At 34.7% G+C, this 23,111-nt stretch overlaps 1 long non-coding RNA gene across 1 annotated transcript in view; it reads left to right on the top strand.

The window, feature by feature from the left end:
• Nucleotides 1-19,057, top strand: part of LOC147914539 (uncharacterized) — a 68,391-nt gene extending 49,334 nt beyond the window's left edge. The window contains exons 3-4 of the long non-coding RNA XR_015555265.1: nucleotides 17,541-17,580; nucleotides 18,752-19,057. This is a non-coding gene — a long non-coding RNA (uncharacterized LOC147914539). The remainder of the gene's footprint in view (nucleotides 1-17,540; nucleotides 17,581-18,751) is intronic.
• Nucleotides 19,058-23,111: the final 4,054 nt, after the last annotated feature.

Raw genomic sequence — 23,111 nt, 5'->3', positions numbered from 1 at the left:
TCTGTCTTCCACGGTTTCTGGTGAGAAATCTACTGTCATTCAAATCATTGTTCCCCTATAGGTAATGCATCATTTTCTTCTGACTGCTTTCAAGATTTCATCTTGAAAATTTCTCACTGGTTTGATTACGAAGTGTCTGAACATGGATTTCTTTGAGTCTGTTTTGTTTGGGGTTAAGTTATATTCTTAAATCTGGAAGGTTATGTCTTTCACCAAATTGAGAAGTTTATCACCATTATTTCTTCAAAATATTTTTTTCGCATTGCAGTCTATGTATGTTGTTTAGGGTATAGTAGCTATTTACAAAATGATGCAAACTTCTAGAAAACAATTTGACACTATATATCAAGAATATTAAAATAATTCGTGTATTTTGATCCAATTATCCTTTTAGAAATCTATCCTAAGGAAATAATCAGAGCAGTTATCAAGTATTTACAAACAAAGTTACCCTTCCTAACATTACGCATGAGAACAAAACATTCAACTCTATATAAATGTTCAGTAATAAGGAATTTAGGCAGGTAACCTATTATCATCAAAGCAAAATTTAATGACAATAAGTACAGCTATTATACTCAGGTAAGTATTTACTGAGTATTCAAAAGAGATATGTGGCTTATGCTGAGTATTGTGGTGATCACTATAACATACAAATATAAGACCTTTTCTTTGATCTCTAAATAGAAAAATCATACAAATAAATATAAAAATTAAATAATAAAATATTATTAAAATAGTATGAGGTGTTAACAAACATTGAATTATTTGTGGAGAATTTTAAAGCAGTTGGATCTTAAGTTTGTGGAAGAACTTAGATATAAATTATTAATTTATATGTCAGATTTCTTTGTTTTGTTTTCTTTATTCTACATCACATTGGATAGTTCAATGCAAACAATGAATAACATCATCAATGTTCAAGTTCTCAAGTCTTTTCAAATACCTAATATAAGTAGCATATACACTTTTATTTCTCTTCCATTAACTTGTGAAATGAAAGATTATTAATGTTATTTTTAGGTAAAGTGATTCATAGAAATGTTTATTTTTGTCATTATTGCTGTTATTACTATTACTATAATAATTATCTGTCTCATGGTATATTCCTAGAGAGTCACAGGAAATGCAGGTAGGAAATGCATTTATCTAGTATGACCGGAGACAAGAAATAACAAGAAAAATAGAAACTGTTTGTTTATTCTATTTATCTTCATTAAAAAATGCCTTCATGTAGGCACGTCAGTACTCACGTGGGGCTCCATTATTATTGGGTCCCCTTTATCTTTCTGCTCTGCTATCTTTGTCTTCCACATTCACAGATTCCTTCTGTCTAACACAACTGAGGGAGTTCCAGCCACCCTGTATACATTTAATACGAGAAACGTAAAAAAAGACACTCACAAGCTTTCTGCTCCAATTTCCCAGTTTGAGGACCTGTTAAGTTACACGAAATAATTTCTATTTGCATCATTAGCCAGAAATTTTTCACATGGGCGCAGAGTGCTACAAGAGAAGCAGGAATATAGAGACTTTAACCGAGTTATTATTTTTTAAAATTTGCTTATAAGAATAAAAGAGAGAATAAAAATTGAGACTGCACTTAGCAATCTCTGCTACAATTTTACTGATTTTCAGTGTTTAGCAACTGAAATATGTCCAGAACACCCTTTAACATTGAGATTACCATTTTTCTGGATGCTAAACTATCATTAGGTCTGTTGAAGACATATTTAGAGAGGATGTTCATAATACATACTCTTCCTAACCTTATTAGGACTAATTTTAAGGACTTCTTCTGTTTGATTATGGAGAAAATGGAAAAAAACCTCTATTCTAAATTAGACTATTCCTGAATCAATTCAATAAGAAATCAAATGTTATTCAGATACCAACCAGAACCCAATTTAAAGGGCCCTTTTGGTTATTTATTTCTCTTTTAAAACATCTGAATTAACTAAGAAAAGATAATATACAAGATCTTGTCATCTTCCAAAATTTCACATTATCTATTTGGAGAATATTGATTATACACTTTGGCAGGCAATGATGGCTGCCCGCATTACAATCATTCTTTTTCTTCCTTCCTAATGGAATCTCCATTGCATTTGGCTTTAGGAGCCATAAACTTCAAGAGAGATTGGTTACTTCCAGACTTTAGGGGTTGAGCCTTGATTAGTCTAAGTCAGTCATGAAATGTTAATCCTACTCTTATTTGCTGGGGATTAGGCTAAGATTGGACAGGTGACAAAATTCTGGTCAATTAGCTGTTATGGGATATCTGTTGCAAGCATTCTTGTTAAGGTTTAATAATTCTTAAAAATGAAGAGGAGGAACTGTTACACTCTCTTTTCCTCTTCTGGTTTTCTCTCCCCTCTCCCCAAGGATAAAATGCTTGAAACTTCATGAAGCCAACTTGTGATCATGAGGAGACAAGCTTGAGACAGCCCATCCTCAAAGGGCTGAAGATGGCAAAGTGGAAAGATAGGAAAAAACCTAGAACACTAATAATGTTGTTGAGCCACTGAAATAGACAATCCTGGAAGTGATCTATCTCTGAATTTATTATTTACAACGGATAATTCCTTTTTTTTTTTTAATGATTAAGCCACTGAATGTTGGGCTTTCTATTAAATACAGTTGAAAATATCCTATCTGATACAGACTTCTCTTATTCACAGGGCACTGGGCTTCATCTTCAGGTATCTTACTCTCCAGAACTGCAAATATCCAGATGACGATTTAGCATTCAGCTGGAAAAAAGGAGTATCACCATTCTTCTCTCAAAATCGTCATGCTCCTTTCTAGACATTTTGTTAAGAGCCCTGTTTACATTTCTTTAAGGGCTGTGTCTGTTTTTTCAAGTCTCAATCTTGTTAAACACAGAAATCATATTTAAAGTTTGCTCTGGAAATTAAACAGCAAGCTTTCTGAATTTTCCCAGCAACTTGATTCGAGAGTGAGGTGCAGACAATTATCTCTAGAAGAACTATTTTTTAATCAATATTATAAAGAGATACAAAGTAAAAACTAGTATAAATCTATCATGACTTCAAAAAACTCTCATTTATTATTCTGAAAAATTCTGCAAGAGCCTAGTTCAATTGATTCTAATTTTGAAATCAAAGTTTTTAATTTAATATTTACTTGATAACAAGTGATCTCCTGAGTTTTCTTCTTGCTTACAGTAGAGTTCTGGGTCACAATGAACAGCTTTAATGGCATATATAACTGAGGAAAGTTAAATTAATTCCATTATTTTCTAAGTTTCAGTTTAGCAAAGATCCATCACAGTTCATTCACAGTTCATTAAACAAGTAATTTTTTTTTAAATATACAAACAAATACATCAATAACTTGAAATGTAAAACTAATGAGGTCAGATGTACGAATCACAAAAATATCATTTCATTCAAACGTTACACAATCCTATAGTTACTTAAAATTACCCTTATGACACTTGTCTCAGGATTTTTATTGCCAATCTTAAAGGTCAATCACATTTAGATCAGCAAAGATTTTTGTGCTTTGATTTATAATGTGCAGAATTTATCCAAGTGACATTTTGGAAATACTTTATGAATAGACCTTTAATAATTTCTTACAGTTTAATAAATGCCCTTTTTCTTATTGTTAGTGGAATTTACACATGAAAATTAAGCACTGATTAATGAGCTTCCTTTTATGAGAAGAAAGATTGCCAAAAATTCTTCTCTACGAGCATTTCTCAATAAGTAGTCATCAGTTCTACAGATAATCATTATTTAATTGATCGTAAATCCAATGATAACCCTAAGGTTAAGATTACTCAAATTTCTGGTGGTCTAGCTTCTCAGAACTTTAGTTTACTTCTATTAAAGTTAACAAACTTAGCCACTGTAACGCATAAAGGTCAAAGATTCAGTGACTTTTATTTAGAAATAAAAGTTAATCTCTTATTTACGTAAGTGTCCATTGCAGGTTGACTGTGTGTGTGTGAGTGTGTGTGTGTGTGTGTGTGTGTAAGAGACAGAGAGAGAGAGAGAGAAACAGCAGAGAGCGATTCAGGTCAGGGGCATTCTGGCTCTGTAGTAATTTAGAGGCCCAGGTTCCAGTGAACTTTTAAGGTGTGGTTTCCAGCATCCCCGAGCATTATCCAGCGTGAAGAAGGGTAAAGCAGAGAAAGGGTAAAGAAACTACACCTGCTCTCCATTTGTCTCAAATATGTGACTACTTTACTTAAATTTGTTTGGGGACAACTATTCATTTGGCACCACCTTGATGCAAAAGGACTGGGACACATAGTTTAGCTTTGTGTTCTAAAGAAAAGGAAATGGATTTGGTGATGATCTTGCCAGCCTTGCCATATCTGTTATCCAAACATTATAGTAATGATAGCCTTCATGTTTGTCAAACAGTATCCGGCACATCATGGACCATCTATTAATGTTAGTTTCTATCTCTGTCTCAATCCAAAGTAATGTTTTCAAATAGAAATAGACACATTTTATTATTGTCTCTTCTATTTTAAGGTAAATTGAAATCCATAAAAAACCTTTTTTATATGAAAGAAATTAGTGATAACTTGCGCTTACTGGAATATTTAGTCTTAACAAAAGATGAAATTGTAATCAATTCTCTTATTCTCTTGCAGAGCTTAGTTAATAAAAATGATTTAAATAAATCTTTATCTTAGAGACATATTTTATATACATATATATATATATATATGTATATAAAATCAATCCCTCTATTATAACGTGGCCTACGGAGGGAACTTCTGCTTACAGCTAATACTATAGGTTATAATTTTCACTATTTTTTTGTGAAATTATTTTCTTTTCTCAGATTATTTTTTATGGTTGGCAATTTATGTTAGCATCTAAGACTACACTGCAAAACTGAACAAAAAGACATTCTAAACCATTTGAGTATAGGGAACAGTTTGAGACATGGTGCCATCTGAAGCGCTGTTTCTCAAACTGCAGGTCTCAAACCCTTCAGTGCATCCAAAAATGAATTTAATGGGACATGACAAGCATGCTCATGTAAATAAAATAACACAATAGAATACAGTAGAAAATGGAAGAGTGTGTCATATATATTATAAGGGTAAGAATTTTCACTAGAAACTTTTACTTTAGTAATGCTTTTTGGGTATGTATATGTGTAATGTATTTTTTGCCTTAGATTATTGTAAAAGTGTTTCAAAACTATTTGTATTATTTGCAAATACATTCTTACATGTAGGAAAAGTTTCAGGATAATCTCATTCAAATAGCAATTGAATCCAGTCTAATAATTTTACTGGAAATTAATATTCTATTAAATTTTAATGGAAATATTCCTAATGTGTTATTACATAACAATTTATTTTCTAGGACTGAGAGTAAAGCTTATAACACCAGTTCCTAAAAGTTCTATTCCATTATTCAGCTTTGTGATCTTGAACAATTTATTTGACCACGTTAGCCTCAAGTGAAGGAAAAGTGGATTATTAGTCTTCAAGTTCCATCCAAAACTAATTTTCTTAAATGCCTTGTTTTTCAATATATTAATGCCCTCTGGGGCTGTTAAGCTTCAAAGGCCAGCTCCTCCAAGTTAGCGTTTGCAAGGTTTCATCTTCCAACCATATTCCTACTTCTATTGTTGTTCTGTTATACTAGAACTAGGGCTATTGATTCAGAAGACTAATATCTCACAGAATTCCAAATGAATTCCTATATTAACAGACTTCAAGACTTATAGCAAGAAAAGCTCATGAATATATGATAACTATCACCCGTGTCATGATTATTGTTATTTTCAAGTCAGTCACTATATGTTTAGAGTTGATAGATTTCAAGAAAAGAGAGACACCATCCTGAGTACACTGTATATAGATTTATCCTATCATCTATTTTTTTCCGTTCATCCTCCACTTTGTACTCTTTTTCTCTCTTCATTTACAATATTCAAATATTTTAAGCATTTTTTGATGTAAGCTTATGCAGGAAACATTCTTTTATCCTTTTGTTTGTTACCCTTGAGATTACTTTATGCATCTTTAATGTATTAGAAACAGTGCTAGGAACACAGAAATTTTGTGCCTTTTATATTTTCTTTTTTTGTGTGATCTTATTAATGCAGTGCACATATATGTGTGTGTACAGCACTATTTGTTATTCATTTTGATTTATTTTATATAGTTAGTTCTCATCAAGATATATGCACATATTTACTAGTTCCATTGCTATTCAGCTATTCATTCCTTCATTTACTTTTACATTTCTTTCTAGAATAACATTTCTTCTCTCTAAGGTAAAAAACAATCCCCAAAACAACAACAACAAAAAAACCTTTCTTAATTATTTGTTCTAGTGCTAGTATGCTAACAATGAAATCTCTCACATTTTATTTTATTTTATTTTGAGATTATTTTATTCATTTGAAATTACCTTTATTTCATTATCATTTGCTTTACAATTCTAGTTTGGCAGTTCTTTCTATTTAGCATTTTAAATATCCTATGCAATTATCTTCCACTTTTATTTTTTGTTACTGGGAAGCAATTGCTGCTCCTTTGAAAGCAATATGTCCTTGTTCCCTGGTCCATCTTTGTATTTTTCCTTTGTCTTTGTTTTTAGAAGTTTTACTATGATGTGCCTAGTTGGGATTTCTTTACATTTATTCTACTAGAGTTCATAGTATTTTTTGTATCTGTGGATTGGTTTCTCTCATCAGTGTTGACAATTCTCAGTTACTATCTCTTCAAATATTGCTTCTGCTTCCTCATCTTCTAGAGATACAATTACACATATTGTAGACATTTTTATGTTCCTATGTGTTTCTTTGCTTTATCCTGTATTAGTTTTCTTTTGTCTCTCTGTGTTTCAGCCTGAATATTTTCTAATGACTTTTAGTTCACTGGTCTCCTCCTCGGCTGAGTCCAATCTGATCTCCAATGGTCGATTCAGTGATTATTTCATTTATTGGTTTGCATCAATTCCAAGGCATATAGCTCTCTAGGTGTCCCAACTGAAAGAGAATTTTTACTATGACCCTTTTTGCTTGGTGATCCCTTATATCCATTTATGCACTGTAATAGTACATAAAGTTAGCTCAGTTTTCCAGCTGTTTTCTAATTGATTTCTTAGGTTGTTTCCACATATAACATAAGGTTGAGCAAACACCTAAAGGAGAAAAAGATTATAGACCATAACATCAATGTCTCTTCATGCCCCATCTCCCTGGGATCTTCCCTTGCCCACAAGTCTTATCTGCTTTCATAGCTCAAACTTCAGTGTTTGTGTCTCTGTCCCCACGAGGTTGCCAAAAACTCTGCTGCCTTCTCTGCCTCTTATCCACTGCCTTCTGATTGTCTTAGCTTAATACTCTGCTTCAGGTAAAAATCATCAAATGATCCAAGGGCAATGCCAATATGTCATGTTTAACAAACAAAATAAAACTATTTTCTCAAGGATCTTTGCTCCTCAAGCCCTGATTGCCTCAGCAGCTCTTCTGTGACTTCAAAAAGACTTTTCTAATCCATTTTTCAGTTTGTGGCAGAAACATTAGTCCTCTATAAGATATTCTGTCATATCCAGAAGGAAAATTCATGTGGTTTTAATTTGCATTTGCTGATTTCATATCAAGAAAAGTATCATTTCATGTTTTATTGCCCATTCATATTTCCACCTTTATGAATTTTCAGTTCACAACTTTCCACTAAATTGTTGAACTTTTTCTTGTGATTGGTAGAAATTATTTATATATTTGGGAAAATAATATATTATAAACTTTATGTGACATGCATATTTTCTCCTAGAATATGGGCGTATTTTTCACCGTTTAAAGGTGTCTTTAGTAGAACAGTTGTTTTAAGATGTCAGATTTGTCAATCTTGGCACTTAATGATTTATTCATATCTTGTCATAATTTAAGTAGAAGGCTTAATTATTTAAGTTTTGGTCTTTCCTTTATCTAGAAAGAGCATTAAGAGCTACAAACTTTCCTCAAAATATGACCCAGACGCATCAAAAGTTTTGAGGTGTTTTAGGTTAAACCATAAAATTACCATTTGTGTAGGTCAAAATGGTTGACTAATGACACTGTCATAACTAAACCTAAAAAATATGAACAGTTTCAACCATTATTTCATTTGTTCTATTAAGATATAATTTAAATACAGTAAAATTCATCCTTTTTAGTGAACAGTTCTGTGAGTTTAACAAATGCACACAGTTGTGTAACCATCAACTTAATCAGAGTATAAAATATTCCATCATCCCTCCAAAATTCCTATTCCTGCTTATAGTTTAAACCATCCCAAACTTCCAACCACTGATCTGTTTTCTGTTTCTTTCTTTTTGCCTTTAAAAAATATTGTGTAAAATAATCTTATAGTATGTAGCCCTTTGAGTCAGCTTTCTTTAACTTAGCATAATACTTTGGAGAGTCATTCGTGTTGTCATGTACCAATAATTAGCATTTTGTTGTTGTTGTTTTTTTGGTACGGAAGATTAACCCTAAGCTAACATCTGTGGCCAATCCTCCTGTTTTCGCTGAGGAAGATTGGCCCTGGGCTAACCTCCATGCCCATCTTCCTCTACTTTATATTTGGGACACTGGCCACAGCATGGCTTGATAAGCAGGGTGTAGGTCCGCATCTGGGATCTGAACCTGCCAACCCCGGGCAGCCAAGGTGGAGTGCATGAACTTGACCACTAAGCCACCAGGCTGGCCTCCTAGTATTGTTTTTTGTAACTGAATAGTATTCTGCTTTGTAAACATATCACAGTATGTTTATGTATTCACCAGTTGAAAGACATTTAGGTAGTTTCCAGTTTGGGGTGCTTATGAAAAAACGCTATAAACATTCTCATCAGGATTTGTGGGAACATATGCTTTCTTTTCACTTGGGTAAATACTTGAAATCTGTATTTCTGAGTCATATGGTAATTGTATGATTAACTTTTAAAGAAAAGGCCAAACTATTTTGTAAAGTGGCTGCACAATTTTGCAATCCAATCAGCAGTGTATAAAAATTCCTATTGCTTCAAATCCTGCCCAACAATTGTTATTGTCAGCTTGTTTTTTTTGTTTTTTGTGTTTTTTGCCATTCTAATAGATGTATAGAGGTATCTCCTTATGGTATCAATTTGTGTCTTTTCATGTGCTTATTTATTATCTATATGTCTTATTTGTTAGAATGCCTCTTCAAACATTTTGCCCACTCTTTTTTATTAGGTTGTGTGTTTTCTTATTCTTGAATTTGGAAATTTCTTTATATATTCTGCATACAAGTCTTTTATCAGATATGTGGCTTGCAAATATTTTCTCCCAGTCTGTATCCTGTCTTTACAATCTGTTAAGTGTCTCTTGAAGAACAGAAGTTCTTAATTTTGATGAAGTATATTTTATCATTTTCTTCTTTAATGGATTATGTTTTGGTGTTGCATCTAAGAAATCTGCTGACTCAGGTAAAAAAGATTTTATTCTACGTATTCTGCCAGAAGTTTTATAGTTACTGGATTTAACTTGAACTCTATGATTCATTTTGAGTTAATTTTTATATGTTGTGTGAGGTATGAAGTGAAATTGCTTTTTTTTTTTTTGCATATGGATACCCAATTGTTCCAGCTCCATTTATTGTATCAATTATTCTTTCTCCATTGACTAACATTTATATCTTTTGTGAAAATAAAAAATCCATGTATATGTTAGTCTATTTTTCATTTTTATTCTTTTTCAGAGATATATTTATCTAACCCTTTACCAATATCACATTGTCTTCATTACTGTAGCTTTATAATAAGTTTTGAAACCAGGTTGTGTGAGTCCTTCTTCTTTATAACTATTTTTGAAGAATGTATATTAGACCTCATTATTTTGCCTTGCATGTGTATTAATCTGTCCTTTGTAGTTTCAACTGACTTAGCAGTAATTTCTTCAGAGTTATTTCCTAATTCACAAGTTTTCTCCTCATAAACATATATTCTGCTTATTAATCTTCTTTGGGTTATTAACTTCAGTGATTATATCTACTACTTCTGGAAATTCTATTTGTTCGTTTTTTAATCTTGGTCGTCATTTTGGAAAGTCAGTTGTTTTCTTTTTCTGTTTTTTATTTCCTCATTTGTTTCTTTGTTATTGCATTCTGTATCTAAAATTTCAATATGTGGGGTCATTATAAATCTGAATCTGCTATTTGAGAGTCTTACTGACGACTCTTGCCCATGGTGTATTGTTTTTTCTTGTGCTTTTTATTCTGAATCCATGTTATCTGTAGAAATTCCATGAGTCCTAAAATGTGTTTCTCCAGAGAGAAAGTGTTTTTGCTTCTTCCAGGTATCTGGTAAGATAACCATCTATAACTATTTTAATTTAACTATTGGCTAGCATTTGCTGTACCAGACAGGGTGTGTATATTTGAACCCTCAAGATTTGTGAGGTTGGACAATTTGTTAAGAGTTCTCAGAGAAGTGATTTGTTTCCTACTTGGATCTGAGATCAATAGCAGACAAATTTCCTCAAAATAACCCTTTGCCAACTGGTGAAATTTACAGACACACACATACACCTGTACTAACGATATATTTCTTCAAAATCCTTTATTTTTGTAAGGCTCTCATTTCAACCTCTACCTCACATGAGATCTCAAATGCCTCCAGGTTACCCACAGTTTCAGGAGCATGCTGATCCTTTTTATTTCAACTCCCTCTTAATTTGATTACTGGGAATTTTTAAAATTTTACTGAATTCAGAAGTGTTTATTATTAACTTAATGTTTCTAGATTTATTTTAAAGACAGATTTTTATACACATAGCACCCCCCTCCTATTGCTCAGGATAATTAATTGATTACAGGAGATACTAAGCTATCAACTCTTGCTGGAGAAGAAAGCAGAGAAACTTAGCCTTCAAGAAGAAAAGAACAGAGAAAACATGCAAAGAGGAGGTATGAATGGTACAGATGACATTCCAAATGACATTATAATTTCTAGCTCTTGTCCACACTAGATTTGTGATTGAAGAAGGCATATCTATGCCCTTATAATGCTCCTTTTTCTTAGTCTAGGAAAGTGGTCTGATGCTTTCAAAAAACATTCCTAATGCCAGTTCTGAACAGTCTTTGCATGGATCCCAGAGCCCAGCTCCAGATATTACTCTGCCTTTTGGTTTCACCAATTTTCTGGCTTGCCTCTGTCTTCCCTAGGATGAATGAATAGTCTGGGGGAATCTGGCACTTCAGAATCTCAGTTCATTTACTTTCTCGTTTGCATAAATCTATTATTCCACACAACACTTCATTTATCCTCACCCATGGCCAAATGTTAAACCCCGAATCACCCGAAAAATATTGAGCTCAGACATTCTGCCCTCTGTCCACATTTATTCTTTCAAGTTTCTACCCAATTACTTGGCACTACAGCTGGTTTTTCTTTTCCTTTTCTTTTCTTTCTCCCCCTACTCCACTTCCTCCTCTTCTTCATCATCTTCTTTTTTGTCTTCATCTTTGTCTTCTTCTAAGTAGTGGGGTCCCCACTCGCTTGACTCCTCTACCTGCTCTCTGTTGCACAGGACTGTGTCTTCACCTTCTTCCTTTAGGTTAAACGGGTGATCGTTTAAACCACCCTCTGGCTAAAATCATCTAACTGTTCCCCATTAGTGTCTTGTCTCACTTTTCTGACAAATCCACAACACTGGATCTCTCCAAATGTCTGTCTTCTAAAAAGCCTATTTCCAAGCTGCTGAACACTACTAGACATAGACATACCATCACCTTGTTGTCACTAATATTTATGCTCTTTATACTAAAGTGTATTCTCCTTGCTGCCAGAAAATCCTTCTCTGATTTTCTTTTCATATCTTTCATTCATCTTGCAAAATGCCTGTTCCAGATGAGATCCACTATCCCAAGACATTAATTCAATTGCCCTTGTTTTTTGCAAATATCTCACCTGTACTTTTTTCCTTACCTATACTTTATAGAGATAAAAGACATAGAGAAGAGAACTCCTTCAATATTCTGCCAGCAAACCTGCACTTATAGCCATCACAGTTATTCTATTTTAATGTTCTAATCCCCACCTTGCACTATGTGCTATCCTGTCTACCCCAACAGATGCCCTTTTTAAATAAGTATCCTCTTGCATCAATCTCTTATTCTCTCACATCCTTTCCATCAGTACTTAAATCTACTCGAGTCTGTCCTGTGTGAAAGAATAAATGAAAAGAAAGGCATTATTTGAAGCTGTTTCCTTTTTTTTTTCTTTTCCCTCTCCTAGGCAAAATTATTTTTAAAATTTATCTACAGTCACTTTCTCCATCTCTTCAACTACTGATAATTCCTCAATCCTCCATTGTCTGACTTCAACCCTCACCACCTCAAGGAATTTGCCCTCAGCAGGGTCGCTGTTAGTTTGATTTTCCTTTAACTATCAGTGCTATTTCACATTGTTAATTCTTCCTCTTTCTTTAAATACTGTTTCCTTGGTTTCTATGATAGCACACTCTGACTTTTACTTCTCAAACTATTTTTCAGGTTTCTCTTATATGAACCTATCATTCAAATGACAAAGTTTCTGACTCTCTTATCTTCTTTTATATATAATATTCCTTGAAGATCTTATTTATTACCATGGCCTTAATTATCATTTCTATGATATATAGAACATAATATTATATAATATAATATAATTCTGAGGTTTAGGATCTCAACTGAAGGTTTAGGATCTCATCACCTCTTTTATACCACTATTTGGATGCTGAAACTTCACACATCCCCCAAAATAATCATTATTATAACCCTTCTAAATCTTGGTCCATCTTCTGTGTTTAAGACAACAAGTCAGCCCTTTGCCTGCCTATTAACATTATCTTCATTTTTGGTCATTTTTCTTTGAATTTAAGGTCAAGATAATATTTTTTTCTGTTATTTGGACCCACACAGGGCAAACTAGCAAATAGACAGTCAAACATGATAAACTGTCCTTGGTTAATTCAGAATGTTGTCATTGGAGCACATGAGTGGGAAATTTTGCAAAGATTATTTCAAAGACTGAATAAAAGGCATGGTTTTGGTCCTCACAGTCTTTGAACATTTTTTATCAATTCAAAAGTTGCCCTCAATTTTAATACTTACTCTACTTCAAAAAGTATTTTCTATTTTTCTGTAGTAGATCTTGGAGAAAATTTGCCCGTTAGTGTTAAACATGAGTTTCCAACTCAATTTCAATAACGGAAAGAATAGAGTCTTGTGCCTTGCTCACTAACCAGTCTGATTTAACAAAACATGCATTGAATCCCACTTCAAAATGAGAATCTTATGTAAATCAAACAGCTCTTACCTATTTATTGTATAAAGGAATAACCTATTTGGCCCTCACTCACTTAAATGTTGGAGTCAAGAGAGAAATGACTCTCTAATATTTTGTCTATGTAATACTTTTTCTGCTCCTTGGGAGTAACTCCCCAGTCCTCCATGGCTTTGGTTCTGCCTTCTGGGAAGAACTTCACTTCCCATTACACTCCTCAGATATATCTGTAGGGGACACTAGACAGTAAAACAGGAGCAAGAACAGCTGCTTTCTCAGTCTGCTTCCTGCCCATAGGAGAATGAAATAGTTTCAATTTATTATTAACATGGTACCAATAATATGTTAATATAAATGTACTATTATAGTATTTAATAGAGAATACTTAGTAAATAATACAGTATACCACACAAAGCCACCATAAAATTTTCACCTTTTTTATTTTTAGCTTTTTCCTCCCCAATTAATAGTTACTAAAAGAATCGTCTTCCTACATATTTGATAGATTTTTTTCTCTTGTTACTTGTCTATAAACATAGTCTATCTCAACACATACATCTAAAACAGTCACCACAATATTGTCTCTTTTCATTATTCCAGTTCACTCTCCAAGGAAAATTGTTAAAATAATTTGGGAATTTTTGCATAAATCCCTTTTCTTGATGAAAATAATTGTGAGAAATTAAATAGTAGCAAAGAACTAAAAGAAAACCTAGGCCAGAAACTACCTGTGTAAGTCAAATATGCTTACTTATTTAAGGACACCGAGGAAGAAAGTACATTTAAGATCAACTTTGGGGAGATCAGCAATGTTCTCAAAGAGAGGTGCAAGTGTCTAGGAGTTTGTATCTAGCCAATAGGGATACAGTGTAGGAGATATCAGCTGTGAAAATGAGGGCTACACTTGAACTTTTAGAAGCATAACTCTATTCCTCTAGGCCAAGACTTCCTTTCAGACATAAGACTAGGTGAATTCTCTATACATAGGATATTTGAATATATGCTAGAGATGAACTTACTGGGTCAGGTGTAATACATAAATCTCGTTTATACAACACATAACATGCATGCCAGTGTATAGTTCAGAGTATACTCAGGTATAAACATGATTTCATCCATCTGTGTCACTCTCAGACACACACACTCGGCCTTATCCAAGAACATTTATGAGCTTAATGCAGAATAATTAGAGTTAAATAGGTTACCAAAATCTGTCTAGGAATCAGGCTCACATTTCCTCAGGTAGCTATGGTGCCCATTTGGCAGAGGGCTATTTGCCAGTAGAATTGCTTAATCATGAAATAGCCACATTAGACACTTTTTATTATTCACTGACAATCCCCCTCCCCCACCCCCATAGATATTGTATAAAACCAAAGTGTGTAAGTTCTCATTTCCAACTAATTTAAGACGAGTTGTAGGAAATGAGTAGTAAGAAATAAGGACGAATAGGTAACAGAGCCCCCAAAATATGAGGACATTTAGGCCATTGATGGGATAATGACATTTACTCTGAGTGAAACTGAGAGCCAATTACAGGGGTTTTACAGAAAGGCGACATGATCTGACTTATTTTTTTAAAGTAGCACATTGACCACTGTGTTGAGAATAGATATTGACATTACTTTGCTTCTTACTTGAAGAAGGTATAGCTAATTCAATAATCAAGACAATGGCTTGGATCAATGTAGGAGCACTAGAGGTAGTGAGAAGCGGTAAGATTTGGGACATATTTTGATAGTAGAATCAATAGCATTTCTGATGGTTTAGATCCGTGTTGTGAGAAAAACAAAGAGCTAATGAGGGCTACTAGTGTTTTGTCCTAAGAAACCAGAATGATGGAGTTGCCATCAATTCCTGAGGAAGGTTGTAAGCTAAGAAGAACTGAAAGGGATGAGAATTTTGGATTTGGTCTTTCTGAGTTTGAGGTGTCTTAGCCATCTAAAGGGTAATACTGTTAAATTAAAAGTTATACATATTAGTTTGGATTTCAGAAGTGAGGTCTGGTCTGGGAGTTTGGGCATATACATAGTATTTAAAGCCATGATATCAGATGAAATCACCAAGGTAGTCTATGGGTATAGAGAAGATAAGAGAGAGGACTAAGAAAGAAGCGCAGAAGCTTGAGAGGAGATGGAGAAGGGACAAAATATGTGTTAGGAAATAAAGTAGGGTGTCCTAAAAGCCAATTGAAAAAATATGTCAAAAACAAGTGATAAGTTGTTTAAAATGTTACTTATTGGTCAAATAAGATGACTGAAAATCAAACATCATATTTGGTAATGCTGAGTCACTGCTGATTTTGACAAAAGCAGTTTCAGTGGAATGATATGGTGAAAACCTGATTCAAGTGGACTAATGAGAGAAGGAGAGAAAAGGGATTAGACATCATTGATGCAGTTAACTTTTTCAAGATATTTCATTGCATCAAGGAACAGCAACAACAAAAACGGAGATAGCTGTCGGGGAAAGTAGGATCACTTTTCACCTGCATCTATTTCAAATGGTGGCTTATTTTGGAGCAATATGATGATCATTTTGAGAAAAGAGGTTGGGGAAGTAGTGATGCTGCCTTTGACGGAGCACACATTCCATAGAACATAGTGCAATGGTTTCAGGAGTTGGAGCTAGGTAGGAAATGGAACAAAAGAAGAATGTGTTAAGCTTGTGTGTATTAATATAACACGGTCACAGATGAAGGACAGTGTGGGTTTTAGAGTTTTGTTTCGTTTTTTGACAAACAGCAAAGAAATACATGACATTAATACACTAGGAAACAGTGACAAAAAAATGTGAACTATATTTCCCATAATTATCCAGCTAGTAAGTTGGAAGATCCAGATTTTGAACATAGTTTATCTGAAGAGTTATGCACTTAGCTGCTGTACAATACTACCAATATTAAATGCGGGGGGGTTGATTCAGGCTCCATGTTTTTCTATAAGCAGACATTCATTGTTTACCTTTACAATCTCACTGCTTTTAACATCTTTTTCTTTAAGTTAATTTCAATGGATATTTGATATAAATTTACGTCTTAGATTGAGTTTTGTTAAAGACACTCCAGTGTAATCTGGAGGCAAAGAGAGCCAGGAACTTGTCTGACTGTGTTGGTATCTTCTGTGTGTTATATACAGATGCTTCAGTGGAGGTCTGCCCGTCAACAAGGGAGAAGACCCACCATTCCAAGTTTTCTGTTATCATAGTTGCAGAGAAATCCAAGGGCCCTCAAGGAAACTGTTGTCATATTTTCTAACCCTCAGTGGGAAAGGGATCCCAGGGTTAGGGCTCACCATCAGCCTCATGACTCACATTTCTTTCTAGACGTACAATCTTCAAATGGGGGTTAGTGAGTTTTGCCACAATCCTTTCAACTCACTTCTCAGGATGCTATTTGTCTCAGAATTAAGGGTTTTGTAGTTAGGTCTAAGTGCTTCTTCATTCAGATCACAATCATGAGGCACAGGAAGTTTTTGAACTTTTTGGCTTATGGAAAACTCCTTTCTTAAATTTTCAAGGGCACTTGAAGTTTTTGACAAGTGTATCCCCTCGCCCATTTCCCTCACAGTCTCTGAGTTGCATATATGTGCTATGGGTGGGGGGATGGGCTTGTAGGTGACAGTAAAGGAAATTGTCTTAGATTCCCGTGCTGAGTGTTCATTATTGAAAGGGGAATATAATGTGGTTAGCAAATCAAAAAGAAGAAAAATAAAAAATCAAGGATTCAATAGACTAATAAAGAAATTTTAAGTCAGGAAGACTTTGCAAGAGGTCTATTTTATTGATATTTAGTTCTTTGACATTTTACCATTTGTTTTGGATGAGTTATAGCCAATAAGATGCCACTTAACTAAAATATTGCAAGCCTCGTCATATATATCTGATAATTTCTCCTTATTTTCACTTGGTTGTTATTGACATATTTATCATCATCCAAATTGTGAGAGACAATATCAATGTAAACAGCAATTTACCCTTTGTAGAACAGCTTTAATACAATAATGATATTTCTTGTCATAACAAATTACTGTTTATCTCATCCATCTCATCTTAGACTATGGCCCTTCAGCTCTCTCCTACTTACAGAAAATATCTGTCAATATGATCACATATAAGTTATGATGTATTACAGAATAAGTGAATTTTCTTGGCTACCAGTTTCAAGTGACAGGTTCAATTAAGAATGTTTATTCTTGTATGATGTATTTACCACTTAGTCTGTCTTCTTTCAAACTAATTTTCTTTGTAAAATCTCATCAACAGGAGGAAATTCATCCAGACACTGCAAAAGGCTACTAAAAAGGTAAAGTATATTTTTGTGTTCTTTGCTTTACTAAACTTATGACAGAAAACATTTAACAAATTTAGTGTGATTATATAATTACAAATTGACAAAGAATCATCATAGAAAAATAGATGAAATGTCTTCTATAAAACTTGACATAATTCAGATAAAAATATTTATTCGTAGAAGGAATTAAATTATTTTTTAAATATTAACATAAAATAAAATAGGGCTGAATACAACCTTTTATGTAATTTTGTTTCTAAATTAATTTTCCATCTCATCTACTAAAGAAATGACACATGAAGATGGTTCTAATTTCTGTGTGACCATGTTAGGCAGAGAGTGCACATTCAGAGCTGACTTCACTGATAATATTGTTCCAGGGTTAACTTTATCTGCATCCCAGGAAGATGAAAGAAAAAATGTAGCATAATGATTGGTATCACTTTTCCTTGAATAAATGAGTACTTAATCCAGTGAACTCTAATTAAACATTTTAATATTCTTTACCTTATTCTCTTATATCCTCCCAGCCCAGAAGTGACACTTGCTAGAAACACCTTTGAAAATTAAATCAGTTATAACCTTCTTTGAATTTGAGTTAAGACTGTTATCTTGCTTTCTTTTTTCCCTCTGGAAAATTATGCAAAAATATATGCTAATTTTTCTTGTATCCCTAGATAAAATTTATTTTTCATCTAGCTATTTTCCAGCAAGAACAATAAGCCTGAGATGGTAATACTAAAATTGAGTTATTTCATTACTTGCATTTCTACATACTAGGAACACTGACACATTATTGTGAACATTCCTAGAGTCAAGAATTTTGTACTTTAATTTTGTAACATATTTTTATCTTAAAATTCCTTATTCGCAAGGTACAATATTGTACTGTTTATTCATATACTGTGAACCTAAATAAGCAATAAAATGTCTTGAATAAAAAAGCAATTTTTACTGCTTCTTGAAATTTAAACTACATAAGCTACCAATTAGAATTTGCTTGTGTTCCAAGAGAGAGTAATGCATAAAAAAGTATCCAGTTAATCTAAGTTACTTTTGTAGTAAATTATGTTTAATATCTTTTTTAAAGATATATATCAATATTTAAATAATTCCACCAAGCCTTTATGTGTTTTCAAAGTACTTTTTTCCTGGAGATCATCGGTACCATGTCTTTTTCTAGGCTGTGTCCTACAGGAAGGCAGACACTAATGCTTCATAAAAGGAAAAAATTCATGACCTAAGCTCAAACCCACAAGGACATTGAAGAGAATTAATTGAGATAAGTGAAAAAAGACTGGACTCTTACAAACAGAAAAACACTCAAGAAACCGATGAACAGGGAAAAAGTATTCAAATATCTTTAAAGCTCCCCGGGGACCCTGCAGTGCACAAAGTTAGTTGCGCTCTATAGTATTTTACCAAAAATTCTCAGCAAGCTCACATGTACTGAATTAAATATCTCTAAACTTTGTCACAATAAAATCATTTGCTTATACTTCCTTGTATGTAAACAACTTTGTATTTTCTTATCAAGAAACACCCAGTGAGAACACCTCTGAGCAACTTACTGTGCTAATTTCCACAAAGCAAGGACACAGACCTCAGCCAATTCATTTTCTGTTTGCCAATTCTTACTTGTCTAAAAAGAGTTTCCAAAAAACTCTAGGGAACCAGAAGAGTGCCTGTGTAACAAGGATTTATAAATGCCTAGGCCTGTCTGATGGGGGATTTGTGAAAGGAGTCGGGTGAATGAAGTTGTTGAGTAGATGGGGCAGAGAGGAACTCCAGTCAGCATGACCATTATCAACTTGTGACCTTCATCAAATAGCAGTAAAAATACTCTCTCTCTCTCTGCTCACTATGCTTTTCCTTTAATCTTCTTTTCTTGCCTTGTCACCTGTATGCTAATGTCAAGACTTCTGTGTGTGCTTGGTTCTGCTTAGCATACTTTGATCTTATAGATTCCTTAGGTGTGTCCATGGACGAGGCTGAATGGGTCCTCTCTGTAGTTTAGCCTAGGTAATCAAGAGACTTCAATGGCTTTCCTATAGGAATTTAGGCACTATCTTAGTCTGCTTGGGCAGCCATAATAAAATACCACAGATTGGGTGCCTTAAATAACAGAAATTTATTTTCGCACGGTTCTGGAGGCTGGAAATCCAAGATCAGGGTTCCAGCATGGTTGGTTTCTGGTAAGACCTCTCTTCCTGGCTTGTAGATGGCCACCTTCTAGCTGTGTGCTCACATGGCCTTTCCTCGGTGTGGGGAGAGAGATTGGCAGAGAGAGGAAGCTCTCTGGCATCCGTTATAGAGGCACTAATCCTATCAGATCAGGGCCCTACCCTTATGACACTTAACCTTCATTACTTTCTTAGATGGCTCATCTCCAAATACAGACACACTGGGGGGTAAGTTTTCACGTATGAATTTGGGGGGAACCAAACATTCAGTCCATTATAACCATTATTTCATTTGTGACAGAAAGAGAAAGAAAACTATATGAAATGCCTTTTAAAATTCTACCACTCCTGGGGCCAGCCCAGTGGCACAAGCGGTTAAGTGCGTGCGCTCCACTGTGGCGGCCCAGGGTGCACAGGTTCGGATCTTGGGCGTGCACCAACGCACCGCTTGTCAAGCCATGCTGTGGCAGCATCCCATATAAAGTTGAGGAAGATAGGCACGGAAGTTAGCCCAGGGCCAATCTTCCTCAGCAAAAAAAGAGGAGGATTGGCTTCGGATGTTAGGTCAGGGCTGATCTTCCTCACAAAAACAAAAACAAACAAACAAACAAACAAAAGATTCTACCACTCCTTATGAGTGGTAGAAATAAAGCAGAAAGACATCTTATGAGCTAAAACAGAAATACATCTAGAAGTAGTATAAGAGGACACATTTTCAGCCCATATTCTGTTGAATAAAGATGAAAAAGGGCTAAAGGAAGAGAAGAGGACAAGTGGGAAAAAAGAAAATTACACCAAATTAATTAGAATATTGCCTTTAAAACTAAATACACACTGAAAACCAAAAATCAGACCTGAAACTTTGTAAGTAATTTAATTGTTTTGTTTTATATGAGCAAGTCTTAACAAAGGAATTTTTTCTAACAACTTCCAAACTATTTCCAGACTAAGCTGTAAATTGCTGCTTCTACTTTGCCAAGGCTGCTCAAGTTTTGAATTTCTGTCAGAGCTGCCAAGGATCAGACCAAATCAGCCAAATCCTGAGCAGTCCAAGTCAGCACTGTCAGTTCACTGTGGCCACATTACGAGGAATTAGTCCTAATGAGGAATGATTTCATGAAGGAGGCAACCCAGATGGATGATGAGACAGATCATGAGTACTCACCTTGAAAGGAAGCTTCATGCTGATTGTGTATAAAGTAGGGTTTTTAAAAGTCAAATATGGAAGAGGATATAAAGTATAAGAGTGAAGAAGGTCCTTGACATTTACTGACAGAAGATTGCATTTAATCTAAATGATAACAATTTGTCATTGATGGAATTTCAGGAAGAAAAGTAATTGGGCCCAAACAGTGAGCATACAAAATAATTGCGAAGAAAGTTAAGGACAAACTTTAGACAGAAATGACCAGACAAGGTGAATTTTGAGAACTAATTATGTGAAGGCAAGGATACTATAATGAGTGCTTTACTGATGATGATAAAAGAAAGGGGAAAGTTAAAAAATATGACATTAAAACAATAGGATTTGGAAAATAACAGGTGGTTTAAATTGAAATTAGTAAAATGGTAAGCTAATGACAATAATGATGATAAGGACAAAATTAGGCAACGCAGAGGTTTCAGGAAGAAAGGTCAGGTGATACATGCATGTTTTCATTGAATTTTGGGTACTAGAGGAAAGAATTAGAAAACACATTACACCAGCAAAGGAAAAAAGTTTTATTTGGGAGTTATTAGCACAAAAATCCTGTGACATGTTAATATTGTTAACAGAGATTTGTTTTTATTATTTAGAAATCAATTTTATCTGCGCATCTTATTACAGACATGCTATTCCAGATTATTCTAGGTAGAATTATTATCATTATTTTTTGTGTGTGTGAGGAAGATCAGCCCTGTGCTAACATCTGCCAATCCTCCTCCTTTTTTTGCTAAGGAAGACTGGCCCTGGGCTAACATCCGTGCCCATCTTCCTCCAATTTATATGGGATGCCACCACAGCATGGCTTGCCAAGCAGTGCGTCGGTGCGTGCCCGGGATCCGAACTGGAGAACCCTGGACCGCTGCAGCAGAGCACGCACACTCAACTGCTTGCGCCATCGGGCCAGACCCTAGGTAGAATTATTTTAATGGTTTTATGCATTTAGGAATCTACCGCAATTTCTATCTGATAGAACCTACTAATATCAAATATAGGTCAACACAAATCAGACCATAGAAATTAAGACAGAAGTTGCTCTTCATATATAATCTGCAATATTCCCAAAACTTTAATCTTTATAGTAGAAACTTACTTTAAAATATTAATATGGAGTTAGAGTATTAGAATTTGAAAGTTGTTGCAACACACATCCCCTCTCCCTCCTTTAGGAGATCTCCTTTGCTCTCCCTCCAAAGCTCTTCTTTGTACACACTTGTTTGGTCACAGTCTTTTCACTGAAACTTGTCGCTCTACTATGTGGTAGGTTTCCTTGCACTTTTTTTTTTCTTTTTTTTGTGAGGAAGATCAGCCCTGAGCTAACATCCATGCCAATCCTCCTCTTTTTGCTGAGGAAGACTGGCCCTGGGCTAACATCCATGCCCATCTTACTCCACTTTATATGGGACGCCGCCACAGCATGGCTTGACAAGCGGTGCATCAGTGCGCGCCGGGGATCTGAACCCCGGGCCACCAGCAGCGGAGCGCGTGCACTTAACTGCTATGCCACGGGGCCAGCCCCTCCTTGCACTTTAATGCTCACTCAAACTAACGTTCACAGTGTCCTGGGATATTTCTCTTAAGTAAAACACTGTTATGTAACTGTGTTAATGGTATTCCAGTTTGAATTTAATATGCATTCACTGCTGGAATTTAAACTTATCTAGGATATGTCTAGAAAGCTTGTAGAGCAGATTAATTAAAGTCTGAGGAGACTCCTGAGAATGAGACTTCTCATCCTAAAGGATAAGGGAGCCTGCAGACAATGTTGGTTCAATAGGAAGGCCAGAATCATATCAGGGAAGGCAGAATCTCTTGCTCTCTCTCTTTTGCCCCACCCACTCCTCTGCATTCTTTGTCCTAGGCAACCAATCTGCTTCCTCTCACAATACATTAAATTTGCCCTTTAGAGTTCATATAAATGTACACTTCGCTTCTGGCTTCTTTCACGCAGCATAACGTTTTCTGTATCATCCCTTTTTATTGCTGAGTATCCTGAGTATCCTCTGTCTCTTTCACTCACTTGGTGATGGAAATTTGGATTGTTTTCCCCTTTTTTTTTTTTACTATTATGACTAAACTGGCGATGAATATTTGTCTACGGGTCTTTTTGTGTACCTGCTTTTTTTTCCATGGATAAACACTTAGGAATGGAGTTG

Source organism: Ceratotherium simum, chromosome 19 (assembly GCF_057802395.1).
Source record: "Ceratotherium simum simum isolate JZ-2026a chromosome 19, ASM5780239v1, whole genome shotgun sequence".
NCBI lineage: Eukaryota > Metazoa > Chordata > Mammalia > Perissodactyla > Rhinocerotidae > Ceratotherium > Ceratotherium simum.
Note: the sequence above shows the minus strand (reverse complement) of the source record. Positions and strands in the feature narration are given on the sequence as shown.